At 42.2% G+C, this 21473-nt stretch overlaps 1 protein-coding gene across 1 annotated transcript in view; it reads left to right on the top strand.

The window, feature by feature from the left end:
- The first annotated feature begins 2603 nt into the window (after window positions 1-2603).
- The window catches only part of MGAT5 (alpha-1,6-mannosylglycoprotein 6-beta-N-acetylglucosaminyltransferase), a 369147-nt gene continuing 350277 nt past the window's right edge, over window positions 2604-21473 (top strand). Inside the window, exon 1 of the mRNA XM_049772998.1 lies at window positions 2604-2910. The gene's annotated coding sequence lies outside the window, so the exon portion shown is untranslated. The remainder of the gene's footprint in view (window positions 2911-21473) is intronic.

Here is a 21473-nt window from a genome sequence, read left to right as displayed (position 1 = left end):
AATGACTAGAACTTATATAGAACTTGGTAAGAGATGCCAAGAGGCAATGGGCCTGGTTGTTTGGCAGAATTGTATGTTCTATGTTCCTTTATGTGGTGTGAGGGATTGATCTCAAGATCTTATATGTGTCAAACACATAATATACCAATAAGCTTTATTTTAAACCCTGAGAGTTGTGCTTTCTATGTTTGACCAAATAAAATATTAAAGTGGAAGCTGGAGCTGTGGCGCAAGCAGTAAGGCATCTGCCTTGCATGTGCTAGCCTGGGATGGACCACTGTTGGATCCCCTCAGCCAGGAACAATTTTTGAGCACATAGCCAGGAGTAATCTCTGAGTGTCACTGGGTGTGCCCCCCCAAAAAAAAACCAAAATAAAATGTTAAAGTGGCATAATCACATGGAATAACTAGAGATGCCTTAGAAATAGCAATAGATGTGGTTGCACTGTTGAATAGCAACCCAAAATACTTTTATTTTTAAATATAATATTCAATATTAACAAGTGAATTCTGATAGTTAATTCTGATTATAAATTCTTATATTCATTCTCAGAAATTCTGATGTGTGTCTGTTCATCAGATAAGCACATTTTTGACCATAAGTTGCCATGGATTTTATAATTGAAATCTCACTGTGTCATTTTCTTCCTCTATATCATAAATGTATTCTCTCTTGAGAGGACATGATGAAATATACAACTCCAGCCAAGTAAGAATCTTGCTATGTCTATAAGCAGAGTCCTTATGGAATTATTATTATAAATCACAACTGAGCTTTGTAAAAGAAAACAACTGGAGTATTAATTTCCTTAAATCCATTAAAATTTATTATTTATACAACTAGAGTATATAAATATATTTATATGACATAAATTTATGTATATAATGTACACATGCATATTACATATGCATATTCTACCCTTATTTCTACATTATTAATTTTTATAAAAATAAATATATGAAATAATAACTATCTGTAATATACTCACAGCAGTGGGCCTGCAAAGTTTAGGTGATTGATGTCTTTTAGAAATCTCTAGGCAACCAGGAGCCAGAATTATTAACCACTAGCGAGAACTTGGCTTGCAAGGGAATCTTAAGATTAGTCTGAACCATTCACATTCAAGCACAGTAAAATTTGGCCACCAGATGTCACTATTCTTCTATTTCCCTTCCTGTTGCTCAAAGAGCAGGAGTGGTTTTCTTCCAAGGGACCAAGAAAAATGCACACCCTCCTAAGATTCCTAGGATTTCACCCTAACGTCTTACTATCAGGAATTGTTCTGCCCTTGCAAATTTCATAGATGTCTCTTGAGCATCAGCCAGATAGTTTCTAACATCTAAAGTGTTTGAGAATTGGGAGTTCACCGGTTCAGAAAGGTTAAAATCAGGTTCCTCAGCTTAAAATGAAAGGTAGAATGGACCAGAAAAATCCAGAGTTGCCTAGCATCTAACATCTCCAATTATTTGATGCCATTTGAGCGCTCATTATTAATATGGTATTTGAATAAAGTAATTTCGATGTTCGTTTTCTTTTTAAGCATTTTGTTATCCTCAGCTTTACATGTCTCTGTTGGGAAGGTAGAAAATAGTGTTCGATGGTGAAAGGCAGGGAATGCCTAGAAAAATAGGGTGGGGAATTCCAGCTAGATGACCAAGGGAAATTGAATAAATATCCTTTACAGCAACCTGGTAGATTGGTTGGCTCTGGGGGTTTGGATCTTTATGTGCTTAAGAAAATTGTCATATGCCACGCCATTCTCTTTCCCTTCCAGGTTCCGCTTAATAATGCTTAATGAAGTGTTGGTGCCTTCTGGGGGTGAGATGTATTTCATATATTAAAAAAAAAAAACTTACAACGTTCTGCTTGTACACCCTGAAGTATTCTTAAAATTGAGGGCCAGGGGAAAACCAGAATTGAAGTATTGAGTGTCTACTACTAGGTGTCAGATATTGCTAAGTCCTTTATGTACATTTTATTTCATCTTCAAAAAATAACTTTATCCATTAGCTACTTATTGCCCTCAGAGGTTTCTTTGCCCAAGGTCACAAACACCAAGGGACAGAAACTCACAGTCATTTGAGGGAGCATAAAAACAATCTTTCAAGTTGCCTTTCAGGTCCCACCTGAACCTGAACACCACTCACCTTGGACCACCTTTCCCTCAGCCCCTTTTCATCAGCTTAACAACTGCCCAGCTGAGTAGATACCTGATCCTCAGAGGCCTGGACTGCACCACTCTGGAGGATGAATAGATGCAAAGTCATTTCAGCTTTTGCACACTGCCCCTGACCTTGTGAGCATATTGAAACTCTCTTCCCTTTCTTTTCTTTGCTCCTTTTCTTCCCCGCTGGTCTACTGCAGAATTGAGAGGTTCCCCAAAGTCCTCTCTCTCGGGTTGGGAGTTTGTAGACGGCCCCTGAGAGCTCGGGGCGTTCCGAATGGGCTGCGCGCTCTGCCGGGGAAGGGCGGGGAGTTTGCAGAACGTCCCTGGCCGGAATCGGAGCCTCCTCTTCGAAGCTGCGAACCCCGAACTGGGAGAAGTTGGACAAGACCGCGGCTTCTAAGGGGCCTGCAAGAAATCACCCACAGCCACGGGCCCGGGTCGGGGGAGCCTCCAGGAGCCTGGTGGACGCGCGGTGCGCGGGCCCCGCCAGGGCTGGGAGTTTGCAGACTGTCCCTGCCGCGGCCCGTTCCGCGGCGGCCCTTGCGGTTCCCGCTGCAGCCGCGGCGGGCCCTGGGGCGGGTTCGAGCCCAGCCAGGTAGCCGCACCGCCGGGCTCGGGAGCACTGCAAGCCGCACCTAGGCAAGGGGGCTCCTCGGGACGGAGGCTGGCGGGGCTCTCCCGGCTGCTGCCGCTGTTGTTGTTGTTGCTGCTGCTGCTGCTGATCTGCTGGGGGAAGGTAAGTGTCAATGGGTCCTGGCGTCCCAGCGGGGAGATGCGGGCAGTGGGGGGACATCGGGCAAGCAGGGAGAAAGAACCGGCATCTAGGGGGACATCGGCCCGCAGCCCTTTCTTTCTTTCTGCCGCCTGCGTGGGTGCCCCATGCCGCGGCTGATCTCCGAAGGAGCCGGGAGTGCAGCCAGGGACGCGTGTGGCGGCGCCCACCTAGCCCGGGGCAGCTTCTTCTCCTTGGGGGGCGACGACGAAGCCCCGTACCCCGGGGCCAGTGGGGTGGGAGCTGGCGGCATTGCCCAGGGACTGTGTCTCCGGGGCTTTGGTGGTGGCACGGGTTTGAAGGCTAGCTGGCGGGTGCAGGGGGGTAGAAGGAGCAGAAAGCCTAATGGCATCACACATTGGAGTGGGCCGGGGGGGTCCCCAGGACTGGACTAGATAGACACGCAGGGTGGATTCACTCAGTCCAGGGCAGGAGAAGAGGAAGTCGGGGGGCAGTACGGCTCTGCTCCAGGCCCCTGGCGAGAAGGAGAAGAAGGATGTGGTGGGCGGGCGCTCTGGTTCCCGGGACCCGGGAGGCTCTGTGGCCCGGAGCGGTGGGAGGTTTGCGATCTTGCGGGCTCGGAGAGGCTGCGGGGAGCTGAGCTGAGCCCACACCACGCAAACACACACACACACACACACACACACACACACACACACACACACACACACACACACACACACACGAGAGCATGCTCAGTGCGGCCCTGGGAACTTCCTGCCGAGTGCAGATCGGCCCCGGCCCCCTCCCGACCCGAGGCGAGCAAAGTTGGGGGGCGGCCGAGCGCGGGAATGGGTGGGGGGGGGGAGGAGGCGCCAGCCCGACTGCAGCTCCCGAATGCCCAGCCTGGGCATCCCCTCTTCGTGGTGGTTCTGGGTGCAGCTCCCCGCGCTGGGAACTGGAGCTGGGATGTGGTCAGGGAGACTGGGGTGTCCTGGGGCCTGCCACTTGGAATCCCTGCCAATTTGCTGTCCTAGTGCTCTCAGCGGGCAAGAAATCCGCTCCCTCCAAGTGCAAGGGGTGTGTGTAAGCCTGGGACTGTGGGTCGCGCCTACACTCGCTGTCACACACAAAGCCTGGGAAGAGGTGGCCGCGCTTGCCTTGTCCAGCGCCCGCGAGGTGCCCAGAGCCTGAGCTTGGGAACTAGGTTAGATCTTGGGGGGAGATATTAATCACTCGGAATTAATGTTTGGGTTTTACTCCCCAGCACTGACAGCCAGACCTGGCCCCTTGGCAGACACAACCTAGTTTCCGCTGGCTCCAATGGGCAGTTGAGAGTCACTGAAGTTGCAGAGGAGAAAGAGCATCTTTTGTGTGTGTGTGTGTGTGTGTGTGTGTGTGTGTAATTTGGGGGGAGGTGATAGCAGCATTACTTCGACACACTGGGGATCTCATTCTTCAGAGAGGCAGGCTTGACCAGGTAGCTGGTACTCTCCCATTTGCAGGGGAGCGAGTTGATATGTTTATGTTTTCTCTCTCTCCCTCTCTTCCTCTCTCTGTTCCTCTCTCTTCTCTCTTCTCTCTCTTTCTCTCTCTCTCTCACTGACCCCCATTCATATCCTTGATGCAAAATTGAAACTACTGTGTCTTTGGAGGAAAAAATGCCAAATAGGTTTGTGTGATGGGCAAAAGCATCACATAGCTGCCTAGAAGAATGAATGGGCACACCCCTTTCTTCCTACAGTTTCCTTTTGTTGTTATTGTTCCAGGCTGAGCCAGGCACTTTCAGATTGGTTTGGTTGACACTCTTTGAATTAGAGCCAAACTCCTGTTTTTAGAGGCTGTTTTAGTTTGCTCCAGTTCCCAACTTGATGTCAAGCCCCAAACGGAGCATCCTTGTAAGAACAGGAAGTGGAGAAGAGAGGCCGTTTTGTCCTTTACAGGGTCTGAGAAGAGGAGAGAGGGAAGCTGCAGGACCTGGCACCTGGCCAGAAGTCTTTGGTCACCATACAGGTTTGGGCCTTTACTTCGCATTCCTCCTTTGTTTCTTTCTTTGCCTTTTGCAATCTGGGACCAGGAGAAGGGGGCCTGCAGTGCTTGAGGCTTTTTACTGGTGTTTACCTACACAAGACACTACTCTGATTGGTTTTAAAATAGATTATAGTGGCAGGGGGGCAGAAGGGGCTGTGTCCAAATTTTCCAGTGGCGTTTGGTTGTAAGCTGCCCCCGGGCTTTTGGGTGACCTCAGCAATGTGCATCCAAGCACTCTTACTTTGGGAAGTGTGAATGCAGCTCTCATTTATAACTGTATTCACACATCCCTCCATATGTTTTTATAAAGAAGCATGTGCATATGTATGTGCATATACAGTGTTCTTTGGGAGCGGGGAGGGCCCTCAGGAGCTCAGAGGAATTCAAATCTTCTTATTCCATTCTCTCAGTTTAAAAATAACCAGCCAGCCTTCTGCCCAGCTGGCCCCCCAAAACATTGAAATGCTAGCAGCGTCCTGTGATTCTTGCCAACAGGGAGGCCCTGGGCCCTGCGTAAGGCCCATTCTGCATGGCTTTCTGCTGGTTGACACAACTTGTCTGAATGCTCCATGTGCTTGGGATTGTAATCACTTCAGTCATTCTTAGATTTGATTTGGACAAATGACAAACTAGGGACCAGTGTCCTAGATATGTGGTACAGTGCAAAGAACATCCGCAACAAGACATAGGTTGAGCAGCTTATGAGTCTTTCTTTGCCCTCTGGTGATCAGGCAAATACTTACATTTGTCCCAGGAGTCTTAAAAAGCAGCAGTTCTTAAAAATAACTTTGATTATTATTATCATTAATGTAATTTATTTGTTTCTATTTTAAAAATTCCTCTGGGACAAGGAAGATGGTTCACAGGGTCGTAGAGCACATTTTTGCACGTGTGGCCTCAGGGTTTAATTCTTGCTATTGCATGTATTACAAACACAGTAAAAATAAATAAAACACTTGGCCTATCCGGGCCTCCTGGCTCTAGAATTGTGTTTTAGTAGTTGGACGTGGTATAGTGCACTACACTACTGATAAGAATAAGGAAAGCATGTGATGGCAGGAGTGATGTTTGGGGGAGTTTGCTAGGGTGGTTGTGAAAGTTTGAAGAAGGGTCCCTGTTTTGGGTGAATTGCAGAGGGCTCATTTTAGCTAAATTGTGAGTGTTCTAGAATCTAGTACATTTGGATTAGGAATACATTTGGTTCTTTTCAATACAAGTTTTGCTAGGCTGCCTTTATTTATTTTTGGTTTTGGGTAAACCCAGTGATATTCAAGGGTAACTTCTGGCTCTACACTCAGGAATTACTCCTGTTGGTGCTCTGAGGACCATATGGGATATTGGGAATCAAATTTAGGTCAGCCCTATATAAGACCTACCTGCTATACTATTTCTTTTGCCCCTAGGCTGCCTTGAGACGTAATAGTTGCTTTAATGTACAGAGCCACTTTCAATAATCTGATGACTGTAGTTTAAAATTTCTTTTGGAAACAAATGGTCTCTCTACCTCCTATCTCTTTCACTTAAGGTGATTGCCTTTGGGAGGGGGCTCACTCAGCAATGCCCTGAGTTACTCATGGGGTTACTCCTGGCTCTGTGCTCAGGTCCTTGGGGGACCATATAGAATGCTGGAGATTGAACCAGGGTCTGTTGTGTGCAAGGCACAATGTGCTATTGCTGTGCTATTGCGCTCTGCTATGGCTTTGGCCCCAATTCAGCGTGTTTTTTCGTCTAAACCAGGTCCCAGCTCCCTTGCACCCTGTTTTGGCATTACAAATCCCAGCACATTGTTTGGTACCAGCAGCAGGCATGTGCCCACTGAGTGTTCTGTGGGCTTCCAAGGAACAACCAAGATGAGCCAGTCACTGTGATGTTCTTCTTCTAAATTACCTTCTCTCTTTGAATTTCTCTGACCTTCCCTTTCAGTGTGTTCATGAAAACTAATAGCTCTTGGAGGGCAGCCAATCTTGGTCCCAGGGGCCTTGGTCTTGTAACCATTTTTTCTGCTGGAGAAGTTGGGACTTGAGCTATGTTTGCTCATGTGAGCTGTTTTATGTATTTGTTTGATCATCACAATGAAATATCTCCTTTGCTGCTTTTTATTTTGGGAGTCAGGGGGTACTTTATCCAACTATTCTCAGAGTATAGTCCTGGCTGTGTGCTCAGAGATTATTCCTGGTTGTGCTTGGGGGATCATATTTGGTACTAGGGATTTAACCCAGGTTGGTTGAGCAAGACAAATGCCCTGGCCCTGCATCACTGTGTTTGTCACACCTAGAAGAATGTATGTTTAGGAAAGGGGGTGGCAAATCCTTGGTGTCCTTATTTGAACATTTAGAATCTTGGGAAAAGGAGCTAAAAAAAAACGCTCAGGGGTCTTGGTACATTGTCCTAAGGTCGGCATCCAGAGAGATAGAACAGTAGTTAAGGACAAGGCCTACCCGATTGGATTCCCACTACCCTTTATAATTCCCAAAGACCCTCCAGGAATGATCCCTGAGCACCAACCAGGAATATACCCTGAGTGTCCTGGTATGACTCAACCCTTCCATCCCTCCAAACATGGGGAAAAAACAAGGTGGAGTGGGGGGAGATAAACTACATCGTGGCCATTTTTGAAAATTGGCACCCACTGCCATAAATGTGTTACTTGCCTGCTGGTTCTTTGCTCCTGCTGAGCATTACCTAGGATGGCAGAGGAATGTCTTCATCCTTATACTCATGACCTCAGGAATCACTTGTACTTAAGTAGTTGGCTACTTGAAAGTAAGAAGTACTACTGTTGGCATTTGATTTACTATTTTTGGTTTTGTTTTGGGGCCACACTCTGTGGTGTTCAGGGATTACTCTTAACTTTGCATTTAGTAATTACTTTTGGTAATTATGCGTTGCTGGGGATTAAACCCAGATTGATGGCATGCAAGGCAAGCACCCTACTGCTTTACCTTGGCGGTTGAGTTACTATTAAAAATTTTCAGAATGTCAAGGTTATTTCTAATATATAACAGACTCACATACCCATGTGCTTCTGTGATTTTTGTGGCTGGACCTTAACTGGGAGCTGCTCACCCACTTCTGTCTGAATTTTGTTCTTTTTGATCATTGCTGGTCTTTGCAGAGAGGCTTAGTTTTCCAGGTGTTGCTAGAAAGATTACTTTTTCTAAGTGTCTCATGTGCAACAGTTTTCAACTATAATCATTGTGGAGTATATTGATGTCTCAGACTACCCATGACAGTCTATTGAATTGTGGACCATCAGAGAGATTGGGGAAATGCCAAAAACAAGGAGGAAAGAAAATAGGAATAAGGATGCTGAAATTTTATTTCTCTAAGGTGATATTCCCAGTGCTTATTTTATATTCCCTCCAACCCTCACAATATCACCAAGGTGCATAGAGTTGTTAGTCCTTATTTGTTTATTTGTGAAACCTGACCGAGATCTTACATAGGCAGAACAAAAATTAGCAGTGATGGGTTGCAGTTTAAAGGCCCTTTAACTGTATTCTGCTTTTTAATTTAAACTAGTGGGTTTTATTTTTCCAGCCAAAGCCAAAAGGAGTCTTACATCAGCAGTCAGAAGGGTGCTCAGGGACATCTCTCAGGATCCTTTTTCTTTCTATCAGAGATCACAGAGATACTGAGAGGTAAAAAGGACTTGCTTAAAGTCTCACCAGCAAAAAAACTAGTGCCTCATTTGGACTTTAATCTCTTAGGAACAATTGATAATAAACTAATAACAGAATTGTTTATAGGAAGATCCTGGAAGAGAATGTGACTTCAGGAAGACAATAGGATGGCCATTTGCTGTCTGGCTTTCCTATTCTTGATGTCCTATGTGCTCACACCTACTTTAACTTGGAAATCTATGAGGAGGGTGTCCAAGTTCCTTTACCTTCCCCATATATGAGAATCTAAATACTGATGTGCCTTTGAAATGAAGTGCCCTTCCTTGGGCCACTTTTTAGTGTGACATCTGAGGAATATTGTCTGGGACAGGTGTTATGTTTCATTCTTCAGCTCTCTCTCCCTCTGTGTTAGGGCATCTGTATTGCCCAGCCTTAAGGCCCACTCTTTCTGAGCTTGGTGTTAGACAAAGGGTAAGCAGGTAGAACTATCTGGGCTGTCAATAATAAGTTGTAAAAAAGGGTCATGACCTCTTCCCACAGGTCAGTGCAAACCTAGATAGAGAACTAAGATCCTGCAGAACATTCTTCTGACCACTGGGACCATTGTACTTTGTGGAATTTTCCAGTGGGTGTTCCAGGGAACACCATTTCCTTTCATTATGTATATGTTTTTAATTTTTTTAGTGTGTAATTTTTATTATTTTAACAATGCACATAATGTTCTCTTTTAAAGTTTAATTGTTTTATTGCAGTGACATTGTATTCTAACTTAGGTTTAAGTTTTAGGTGTTGCTTCTGAGAAACAAGCCAGTGACTATCACAAAGTCCAATTCTAACTTTTAGTATCTAACTGAACTTTACCTATTTTATCCTCCTTCTCTCCCCTATTCTTTTATGGTAACCATAAACTATTTTGTCTTTTTTCAACTTAACTTGCTTTTGTTATAGGTTGTTCCTTCATTTATTTATTTAATTTATTTTTTGGTTTTTGGGTCACACCTGGTGATGCTCAGAAGTTACTCCTGGCTATGAGCTCAGAAATTGCTCCTGGCTTGAGGGATCATATGGGACACTGAGGAGATTGAACTGCAATCTGTCCTAGGTCAGCTGCATGCAAGGCAAATAAATGCCCTACTGCTGCGCCACTGCTCCAGTCTCTTGTTTATTTTTTTTAATGCTGTTACCTATAAGTGAAACCATACAGTGTTTGTCTTTTTATTCCTTTTTTGTTTTTGTTGTTTTGGGGGCAGCGTCTGTCGGTGGTCAGGACTTACTCCTAGCTCTGTGCTCTAGGTTTACTCCTGGTAGACTGAGGGGGTAATATGGATGCTGGGAATTAAACCTGGGTCAGCAGCCTATGTAGCAAACTTCCTACCTGCTATATTATCTCTCTGGTCCCTTTTTAGCCCATTTTATGACCAAGACTTTATCAGGCACATCAGTGTTTTGACCTTTTCCTAATTCTACCTGTTTCTGTCTAATCCGTAGTCCCTGTCTAATAAAAAAGTTTAAAATCTAGGCTTTATGGAAGAGTTCAGTGTAAGGTAAAATGGAAACAAAAACTATATTAGTTCATATTGGGCTGTGGTTGCTCTGTTGAAAAGAAAGGAAAGCTGGAAGTTGTTCCATTTTGTAATCCTGCATATGCAGTGCAGAATTAAATATAAAATTACTTATTGAATTAAAAAATAAGCTTGAGGGAATACTCAGGTTGTTTTTGGCATTTGCTGGTACACTTTAGTAGCCCTTGAAATACTTACTTGGGAAAAACCAACCCCTTATTATCATTATCTTTTGAGGTGTTTATTTTATATATTTAGAAATAAAAAGCTGTACTCCATACTTTTCAACCTAGAAATAGCCTGCTTCCATAGTGAAACTATTTTTTTTTCCTCTTGGGAAATTGAGATTCAAAGAGCAGAAGATGTCCAGGCTCACAGAGGTCTGTGCCGATGTGGCCTGGTGACCTGAAGAAGTGGCTAAGTGTGAGTGAGACTTCCAGGAGCCAGGTTAGATTCTGTTACCACAGTTTTACCCTCACTTCATTGAGAAAAAAAATAAAATGGTACAAGAATAAAGAGCTTGACATCAATCTCCTACAGCTACCTAAGAAATCCATCTGTTATTTTCAATTCCAATTTTTATTTACTGGTATTCTTTCCAATGAGAAACTTTTTGCTTTTCTTTTTTTGTTTGTTTGTTTTGTCTTTGTTTTTTTTCGGGGGTTACACCCAGCAGCTTGCAGGGGTTACTCTTGGCTCTATGCTCAGAAATCGCTCCTGGCAGGCTCTTGGCAGGCTCTGGGGACCATATGCTATGTCAGGATTCGAACCACCATCCTTCTGTATGCAAGGCAAATACCTTACTCCGAGAAACTTTTTGAATGACCAATTTTTCTTTTATGCATCTTGTTTAGGAAAACACTATTTTCAGACCCTAATCACTACACCTGAGTTTGTGGGGAGTAGCATCCTCTTCCTGCTCCTGAAGTATCATGCTTATATAAATATACATCTGGCCCCAAGACTTTTGTAGAAGAGGCGTACATGACTACAGGCCCCTGCCCTTTAGTTATGTAATCTGCTGATCTTGTGGACTGGGTAAACTGACCACAGGGTGAATGGGGGCTGTTTCATGCTGGTGGCTGGCTACCTTCATGCCGGTCAGTTACATGATGTGTGATTTCTCTTTCTCATCTTGAAAATGAGGTGTCTCTTGTGGGTTTCTGTTAGTATCCTTGACTGGGCATAGTCTACTCATCTATTCTTCTGTTTGTGTTTATTATTATTATTATTATTGTGGTGGTTGGTGGAAGTTAGTTTTGTGTTGTTGGGGTGTGGTGGTGGTGGTGGTGATCGTTGTGGTGTGGTACTTGGGATATGGTGGTGCTGGTGGTTGTTTTGTGTTGTTGAGCCTGGCACATTCGGAACAAGTGCTTGACTGCTAACCCTTTCATTGAATACTCTTACATGGGTTCCCGTTTATTGAGGTCCTGGGTAGTCACTATCATTGTTCTTGTTTAGAGCTGTTTGAAAAATTTAGTAGACCTTTTGTAGATATGTTTCTGCTTCTCTAGGAGCATAATCTGTGGGCTTATGAAGCCTAACAAATTGAGATTGAGTGTGAGTGTGCTTGTGGGTCTGTATCCACACACTGCTATGGCGTCTTGCTTCATACTATGATTTATAAAAGGAATGTTTGAGCAGAGTCTCATTTTGGCTTTCAAGTAGCCATCAGTTATATGTAGTCTCCAGGAAGTTTCTGTAGGAGACTTTGGTTAGTATGAAATAGTATGAATCATGACTTTATTGTTCTTAACTTTAGATGGCATAAAGTAAGTTCCACATTAGCAAATTTTCTGCCACACTGCTTTTCTTTAATTATTTCCATAACCAGTTTCATATATAGTTTTCCTTTTCTGGTACCCTGTCTTGTTAGTGTTTTCCATGTTCCTGAGTTTCTTCCTCTCAGTCTGGTGCATTCAAGAAATAATTTGATTTCTTCGTATATCAATATTATCAGAAAAGATCACAAATTATGGGAATTACTTGAAATGCTGGAATAGTCATAGAGTTTGCCTGCAGGAGCCCTGGATTTGATCACTGGCACTGTGTGGTTCCCTGAGCCCCCCCCCCCCCCGCCCCAGGAGTGCCCCTCCACCCCTGCCCACACCAACTAGAGTAACTTGATCATCCCTAGGTATTATCCCCCAAACCAAACAAAATGTTAAGATCGTTATTTTTTATTTTTATTTTTTTTGGTTTTGGGGCCACACCCCATGATGCTTAGGGGTCTGGCTGTGTGCTCAGGAATTGCTCCTGGCTTGAGAGACCATATGGGGCATCTGGGGCTTGAACTGCGGTTAGTCCTAGGCTAGCACAAGCAAGGCAGACACTTCAGCCCCTATTTTTCTTTTTTTTTTTTTTTCTTTTTTTTTGGTTTTTGGGCCACACCGTTTGATGCTCAGGGGTTACTCCTGGCTATGTGCTCAGAAATCGCCCCTGGCTTGGGGGGACCATATGGGACGCCGGGGGATCAAACCGCGGTCCTTCCTAGGCTAGCGCTTGCAAGGCAGACACCTTACCTCCAGCGCCACCTACCCGGCCCCCCTATTTTTCATTTTTAATACTATAATATGTAACCACAAATTTAGTAACTTAAAGCAACATCGTTTTTTTTTCTCTTAAAGTTTATATGAGTGTTAAAGGTCAAACTATGGATTTCCATTGCTAAGATCAAGGTTTCTAATCTCTGGAGGCTCTAAGAGGGATTCTGTTCTGCTCCTGTACTCTATATAGGCTTCGGCTCCCTACTTCCAACTTTTAAATCAACTGTGCTAAGCTGCCCTCTGGATGATCTTCCAAGCACAGTGGGGGAAAATTTTCTAACTTTAAGGACTTATGTCCTCAGTTGTGGGTATGATCCCACGCAGGTACCCATTGCTGAATATTGGGGTTGAAGAAAAGAGGCAACACTAATAGCTTACTGAATGTGTACTTAACAGTAATTTAGACTCAACTGTATGGTGAGTCCAAGGTGTTTCTGGCTATATGTGTTGCATATTTTAGGAGGAAACAAAAGTCATGAGTAAAAAAAAAAAAAATAACATGTATAAGATATCTTTGTTTATGTCAGAAATTCCCAAACTTATTTGGCCTAACCACACCCTTTTCGGAAACAAAATTACTCAACTCTTTCTCCCTCCTCAACCTTGCAAATTTGCCTTCTTTGTTGAATTAGTCCATGACGCTTTTTGCATTTGAGGCTACTACTTTTCTGTGGAGCACTCCAGATCCCGACCCCCAGCCATGCATTTTGGGAAGCATTTTGGGCTCATATCCAGGTCCTTAATGCCATCACATCTGCCCTGTTAGTACATTCATAGGTTCCAGGGATTAGGTTATGAACATCCCCAAGGCTCAATTTTTTATGTACTACAGTTCTTAAAATTCTTTGTAGGAAACAGTTTGTTACTCTTACATAAAAGAAGAGGAATTTTGCTGCCACAGGAACTATGCTTCTTTCTTGATTCTTTATCTTTGAAAATATATTCAGATCAACCATCAGCAAAGCACAATATCTGGTAAGGTTTGATTGAGCTATGCTATGGCCAGCCATGAGCTCCACATGTTAATAGACTCTACTGTCCTGCTAGTAGAGCAAGGAACCTGAGGTCTGATGGAAACTTGTCCAGATTACATAGCCAGAAGAGTCAGGCCAGCAGACAAAAGTGGATTTCGTCGATTCCACAGCCACTGTTATTTTCATTCTGCCTTTTTGCCCTAGAAGTGCTAATGGAAAAACAAAATGAGAAAAGGTAATGGGGAAATGTCATATAATGTAAAATTCCATTGCTTCTGCCAAGGTAATGACAGACAGTAAGTGTTGCCTGTAGTCGGTGGATGGCACTAAATGGCCCCAGATTAATAGCTTTCCTGTAGTCATACTCTGCCTTGAAACTTTCTAGTCTTCACCCCTCCCCTTCCCCATGTCAGGCATTGGCTTCATTATGGCTTTGGACAGCAGTTTAAAAGCCTGTATGTTTCTGATTGTCTTTACCATGAATAAGCTTGCTCTCAAAGAGACTTGGAAACACTTTGGCCTAAAGGAGAGGTCTCAGGAATCCTACGACATCTCATATGTTACTTGAGGCCATCTTACTGACCGGTCAGCCTAACCTGGACTGTTAGAGGCTCTAATCAAGATCAGTCAAGGCTGGCCTAGATTTCCTGAACCAAACAGCTGACCTGCAGATTGGTAGAAATAATTCCCAGTTGTTTTAAGTTCCTGGGTTGTGTGGAAATTTGCTGTGCAGCAGTTGTCAATTCACATTTGAATAGTGCCCACTTATTTGTTTAAATTTATTTTTTGATTTTTGGGCCACACCTGACAGTGCTCAGGGTTTACTTTTCCTAGCTCTGTGCTCTAGAATCCCTGGTGGGAGTGTCATGGAGCCATCTGAGGTGCTGAGTATGGAACCCTAAATGTAGGCTGTGTGCAAGGCAAGTGCCTTACTGGCTGTTACTATCTCTCTGGTCCCAGTTTTTTTTTTCTTAAATTCTTTTTTTTTTGTTTGTTTTTTTTCGGGCTACACCCGTTTGATGCTCAGGGGTTACTCCTGGCTAAGCGCTCAGAAATTGCCCCTGGCTTGGGGGGACCATATGGGACACCAGGGGATTGAACCATGGTCCTTCCTTGGCTAGCGCTTGCAAGGCAGACACCTTACCTCTAGCACCACCTCACCGGCCCCAATTTTTTTCTAAAATTCTTAACAGTTTCTATTAAAAAGCCAATTTATTTTTTCTTTTCAAATTTTCTTATTTCCAATGTAGTCTGACCCCAACCTGTAGTAAGAAATACATAATCACTCACCACTCATATATATATATATATATATGTATATTTTGACAAGAAGAACTTCATGAAACAGCTGTACCTACTCTTTTATTTCTGTTGTTTTCTTTTCTTTTCTTTTTTCTTTTTTTTCCTTTTTTTTTTTTTGGTTTTTGGGTCACACCCGGCAGTGCTCAGGGGTTACTCCTGGCTCTATGTTCAGAAATCACTCCTGGCAGGCTCAGGGGAACAATATTGGATGCCGAGATTCGAACCACTGACCTTCTGCATACAAGGTAAACGCCTTACCTCCATGCTATCTCTCCGGCCCCTATTTTTGTTGTTTTCTATTCTATTTTGTTTTCCCACTTTGTTTACCTTAAAAATGCTGAACAGGAATTGGCTCAATGGGCTGTAACGCGCTTTATAAACAAAGGTTTATTAAAACGTAGTCACTCCCATTTGCTCCTGTATTTTTTAAAATTCTCTTTTATTTTTATTTAGTCACTGTAAAATTACAAAGTTATTCATGGTTGGATTCTAGGTATTAATGTTTCAGCACCAATACGTTTATCTGTGTCCAGTCAGCAAAGTCAGCTTCCCTTGCCCCCACTGGTTCCTGTATTGTTGACTTAGTAGTAGTACTATGATAAGGCTCTTTATGTGGCAAGAGATCTGACATGCAAAAAGTTTTTACTAAGGCCTCTTTTGTTTTGTTTTGGTGCCACTTTCAGTGACTCTCAAAAGTTATTCTTGGCCTTGCCCAAGGTACCATAGGGGATGGTGGAGATGGTTTGATCACATGCAAAGCAAAGCCTTATTTGCTCTAGCACCTTTTACAGTCAGACTCTTGAAGAAAAAATTTTGACCCTTACACTGAAAGGATTTTATAACCGATCTTAAGTCCCAAGGCATCATTTAGAAGATACTGCTCAAGTGACTTTCAGCCCTCCTGATAATACTGTAGAAATGCCTTTAAACAAAGCTGACAAATGTGAGAACTAACCCCATTCCTGTGCCCTGTTCAAACTTTTTATTTACTTAAATTCAGCAATTTAAGTGTTTTTGCTATTTAATGTTAGCTTCTATAGGAAACTTTTCAAGCATCTATAAAATGTTTCAGTTGTAAGGAGTATTATGTTCCCCCGCCTTTTCTTTTATTTAAATGAGGCTTTCTTGTGGAAACTCGCTGGAATTAAAATGGACACAAATTCCATTCAAGTGCTAGTTATTTATTCATTAGATTCCAGCAGTGCCTTTTTGGTGATATAATGGAGTCCATTAGTGGAAGAGGGAGAGACACAGTGATCTTGGCTTCTTTTAGCACACCTTTCTGGCAGCTGGTTCTTATTGCCACATTTCTGAATTAGGGTGATATTATGTCTGAGCATAATAAAATTTAGAGATATTAAATCATGGAATTGGGGATTGAAAAGACTTTGGGAAAAAACAATTCTTTTTCTCTCAGACTTAATTGGGCTGCGAAAGGCCAAACTTCTCCAACACCTAATTTTTTCTGCTTGTCAAGGAAAGACAGCATTGCTATTTATGTTATGTGGCTGATGGAATTGATGAGAGAGAGCTGAAGCAGAAAGGGCCTTAGAATGATGTGGATATTTCTTTCTAATCTGAAATACCAGAAGAATGGGTATTGGCCTGCTTACTTTTTGGTATTGAAATTGGAATAAAAAAATGAACTTAAATGACAGCTAGATGACTTCATGTAAATCTGAGTAATACTCACTAAGTAAGGCAGCTTCTGGACCTGAAAGATAGTATGGAGGCTAAAGCATTTGGCTTGCATGAGACTGATTCTGGTTCTATCATTGGCATGGCATATGGTCTCCCAAGCACTGCTAGGAGTGATCTCTGAACACAGATCTAAAAGTAAGTTCTGAGCACAATTATGTGTGGGTTAAAAGCAAAATAAACAAGCAAATATAATAAGGCAACTTCTTTGACAATTGTATAGATTCTCCTGAGCATCTTGAGATGTTAACTACCACTCATAACAGGTGGTGGCCATCCTGCAGCTGGGATGGTCTTTTCCAGATGCTAGCAGCAGATCTCTGCTGACAAGCAGCTTGCTTCCACAGAATGGAGAATTCCCCTGAGGGCTGCAGGAACTGGAACCAGGAGCTATCTGTACCTGCTTCCTCAGGAACCTTCCCTGGCTCCCTCTCTGCCTCTGTTGGCTTGGTGTCTTAACTGTCCTCCTTGCCTTCTGTTTTTTTCTGTCACAAAGGCTGGTCTCTTTCAGGAATCATTTTGGTGTCAGTGTTTGAGGGGTTGCTGCTGACATGGGTTGCATGAGAACCTGGGATGATAAACAAGTGTGGTGGTTAAAAGAATGTTTAACTTCTAAATGTGTCTGTCCCACTGTGAGCCAACTAATCAACAAACCCCACCTTTCTTAAAATCTGTAACCAGATAACTAATATATATGCAGAAAATATTTTGCACTTCCTATAAACACTGACTTTTTTCTTAAAGAAAGATGTTGTTGGCTTGGTTGATACATTTCCAACCAATTTTTGAAAATCATTTGCTGGTGTTGCTTTAAGACTACTTCATTTCAAATTGTGATGTTTCCGATAGAAATCTCTATGAAATACGTCATTGCATGCCACATAATGGAAACTGTTTCCTGCACTAACTGGCACATCACTAGAGTGTCAGTCCTCATTTGTCTCTGACACCTTTATTTTCTTTTTTTTTTTTCCTTGCATCACTGTGTTAGCACCAAAAGGACCCCAGTATGTCACCAAGATTATTCTTATCTAAGTTATTGCCTATTTCATCTACATGGTAGTTTCATTATAAGTTGTTTTCTTTTATTCTCATTTATTTTCTTCTTAGGGCATTGCAAATACATGTTGGAAATTGCATTTTGAAAGGTTATCTGATTGATTGCAGATAGTAATGGGTATTAGAAGATAGTGCTATGTAAGAAGCCTTGAAACTGATAACATAGCTCAAAAGGAAGTGGGTTTGTGAAGTAATTTTGCCTTTCAGTTTAATGGTTTAGCAGAATCAAATAATCTCAGCCTTAACCACATGCTTAATAGTTATGGTCCAAACATTGTGTACAGCCAACTGAGAAAAAAATACTAGATGATTGCTTGATACTGCTCCTCTTCTGTTTGGTCAGATTATTCCTCTCAATGTTCTATGCCTCAGCCTGAGTCCAGACTGCATCTTTCTGAAGAACCTATAGGAATGGGGGAGGGATATGAATTTCAGATGAAATACTGGACTACATAATGGAATTTTAAGGAGACCTGTGATCTTGGAAATAATTGTGCTTCAATTTGTAGAAACCATTAAGCAAAATGAAGTGATTTCTAAACAGTCAAATGTTGACTACAAATTACTGTCATATTAATGTTGTTTGTGCCTATCACCAAAAGAAATCTGAAATTTTCATAATACATTCTAAATGGCTAACAGATACCTTAGAGTGTCAGTATTCACTATGACTTAACAAGTATGGGGATTCTGTATCAGAGAGTTAGCACTTACATTAAGGCAAGTGAAAGTCATGCTTATGGATGGCACTCATTTGATCCCTGGTAGCACCTGAGTGCTCTTAGTCATTGCCTTAGATGTCCTCATCACTGGGGTAATCCCCAACATTGCATCTTTTAGCAGTGCCACATTCTTAGGTTCTCACATTGGACTGCCAGCCTGATTGTCTGAAAGTCATCAGGAGTGGCCTCTAGGTTGGGTGAACAACAGTTGGAATGCCCTTCCCTCAAATTATGGATCTTACTACATTTGTGGCTCAATAATAAGCACCTTTTTCACACTTTTATTGTTGTAGCAGTATCAAGGGTCAAATTGGAGCATGGTTCTTGGGTCAAACACATGGCTGTGGTAGACTACTCTGGGCTACACACTTAATTGCAGCACTATTAATTGCACTGTGGTTAATCCATGCATTGCAACCAGCAATACTGAGGATCTCAGTTGCTAATGTGAGATGGTATTAGGTTTGAATTCACAGCAGGTGTCATGCACATAACACAGCTGCTCTACCACAGATACATTCCTGGTCACTACTATAACACAATTAAAAGTATTTTGATAGCTATGTTAAAATATAATTGATTTCCCTTTTAATTTGATGTATTTCATTTTATACTTTGAAGAAATACTGAAAAGGGGTTCCTACTTGTGGGGTTAGTGGCACAGATACTGCAGTGGAGCTGTGGAGCACTTTAAGCTTGCACACCTACACTATTGCCTGGGCTTACTACTTAGCAGGATAATCTTCTCCACTTGGCCTTGCTCCAAGACTGCTGTTCTAGATGTGAGAAATGGTATGGAATGGTGTGAGGGCTTACCTCTCACTATGGAAGGTTGTGAGGGCTGACTGACTTTTTTCTTAGACCTACTCAAAGAATAGAGATGGGCTTACTCTTGACTTGTGCTTTTTTTTTTTTTTTATCATATACGAGGAGGTAATGATTGAACATCTCTTGAAGAGTATTGACAAGTGCAAGAGGCACTTATAAGGACCATAATAAATTCATTTTATTTATTTATGGAACCCAGAGCCTCCTACTATTTTAGGTTTTCCAGTGGAGAAAATTCACAGGTATTTAGTAGGAAAAATTCCTTTATATCAGTAATTCCCAAAGTAGGCAATTCTGCAACCCTCCCAGGGGTCAGTAGTTGACTTGAGAACATTGGACCATGCTCTCTGTTGTTCACTTAAAGAGTGTAGATTTTTAAGGGGGCATTTGATCTCTCTCTTCCTCCTTGAACTGGGGTGGTTAACTAAATAAATTTGGGAACCTCTGCTCTATATAAACTAACTCTTATTTTCTGCTTGGTTTGTTTCAAGATCACTTTACTGTCCACACAGCTCTAATCCACTCCAGACTCAGAGGCATGGCAGCCAACAGATTGGTGGGGGCTATGAAGCCATCTATCTCTACCCAAGCTATAATTTCTGTGAACAAGTATGGATATCTTGCTGTGGAACATGCTACTTGTATAGAATAGGGAGTTCTCAGAAATTAGAGCTTGGGTGGAGGTAGATGGCTTCATAGCCCCCACCAATCTGTTGGCTGCCATACCTCTGAGTCCAGTCTCAGGCAGTGTCCCAGCATAATTGTATTTCTAGCTGTAGAAATCAACCTCTTTCTTTTTCCAGAAACTTCTACTGATAGGAAAGGACTTTACCACAAAGTCTACTTCCTAGGTGTCTTTCTGACATCTAGTACTATTGTGTTTCTTTGTGTACGTTTTTCCTCTTCCAACATCTGTGTAGATTTAGAGTGTTAACATGCTGAGTATTTCCTTTCAGAATTTTTACAAGTTGGACCTTGAAAGGGATCTTCATACAATCTCACTATTATCTTGGACAGAATCAATCATAACAGGAATCACTTCCATATTTTATTTTATTTTATTTATTTTATTTTTTATTTATTTTATTTTATTTTATTTTAGCAACAAGTGGCAGTACATAGGAATGATCATTCCTGGTGACCTCAGGGGACCATATTCCCAAATTGCCAGAGATCAAACTTAGTTTGGTCACATGCAAGGCAAATGATCTACCTACTGTACTATCACATTGGCTCCTTATTTTTTATTTAAAAAACTTTTCCCATTATTTTTAAAAAAAATCAAAAGTAGTGGGGCCAGAGCAATACCTCAGTGGTAGGGCATTTGTCTTGCACGCAGCTGACCCAGAATGGACCTCGGTTCGATTCCCGGCATCCCATATGGTCCCCCAAGTCAGGAGCAATTTTTGAGCTGGTAGCCAGGAGTAACCCCTGAGCATCATTAGGTGTAGCCCACCCACCCCCCAAATCAAAAGTGGAGTTTTTCACAGAAAAAAGCAGTTTCTGTTTTTCTCTTTCTTTTTTCTGTAGTCTAGTCATTGATCAAATTTCTCAGTGAGTCAAATTCTCCTTTTGCCTCTTACAAAAGTAGGAGCAGTTGCACTTCTTGATAATATTTCTTCTTGAGTCAGCCTAAAGTAAACATGGGGACATTTAACATACTTATCTGCAAAGTGACAGTTTTTCTCCCTCTCTTATCTGTAAATCATAATAGCTAAATTTGGATGCTTCTTGAGCTCCTGTTTTTCAGGACACTTTCATGCAAGATTGGAACTCTGTGTGTTTTCTGTTTTTGTTTTTGTTTTTCTTTTTGCCTACTTTTTAAAATGTGATACTTAGAGCTCTTTATTGTAAATGCATGGAATCCACTGAATTCATTGACTAAGGATTGGTGATTTCACTGAACTTGAAAGTTCTCTTTTCCTCCTCATATATCCATCTCCCTAATCTGAGTCACATTGTCTTGGTCTGTTTTTCATAACAATTTGTTTGGGGATGAATATGTATCTAAATTCTACTATTTCAAAGAGAATAAAATTCAGGATCTGATCAATGGTAGGGAACCTTTTTCCTGTCATTGGCTATTTAGATATTTATAATATCATTTGCAGGCCAGACAGTACAGACAGGATTCTGGAAGCTGGCAAATGAGAAGCGCTCCTGTCATGTACCAGGGCCAGACCACATTATTTCATAGGTCTACCTGGCCCAGGGACTAAAAGCGTTTCTACCACTGGCATATAATGGG

Source organism: Suncus etruscus, chromosome 5 (genome assembly GCF_024139225.1).
Source record: "Suncus etruscus isolate mSunEtr1 chromosome 5, mSunEtr1.pri.cur, whole genome shotgun sequence".
In the NCBI taxonomy this organism is placed as follows: Eukaryota; Metazoa; Chordata; class Mammalia; order Eulipotyphla; family Soricidae; genus Suncus; species Suncus etruscus.
The sequence above is the reverse complement of the archived record's forward strand: the minus strand, read 5'-3'. Positions and strand labels throughout refer to the sequence as shown.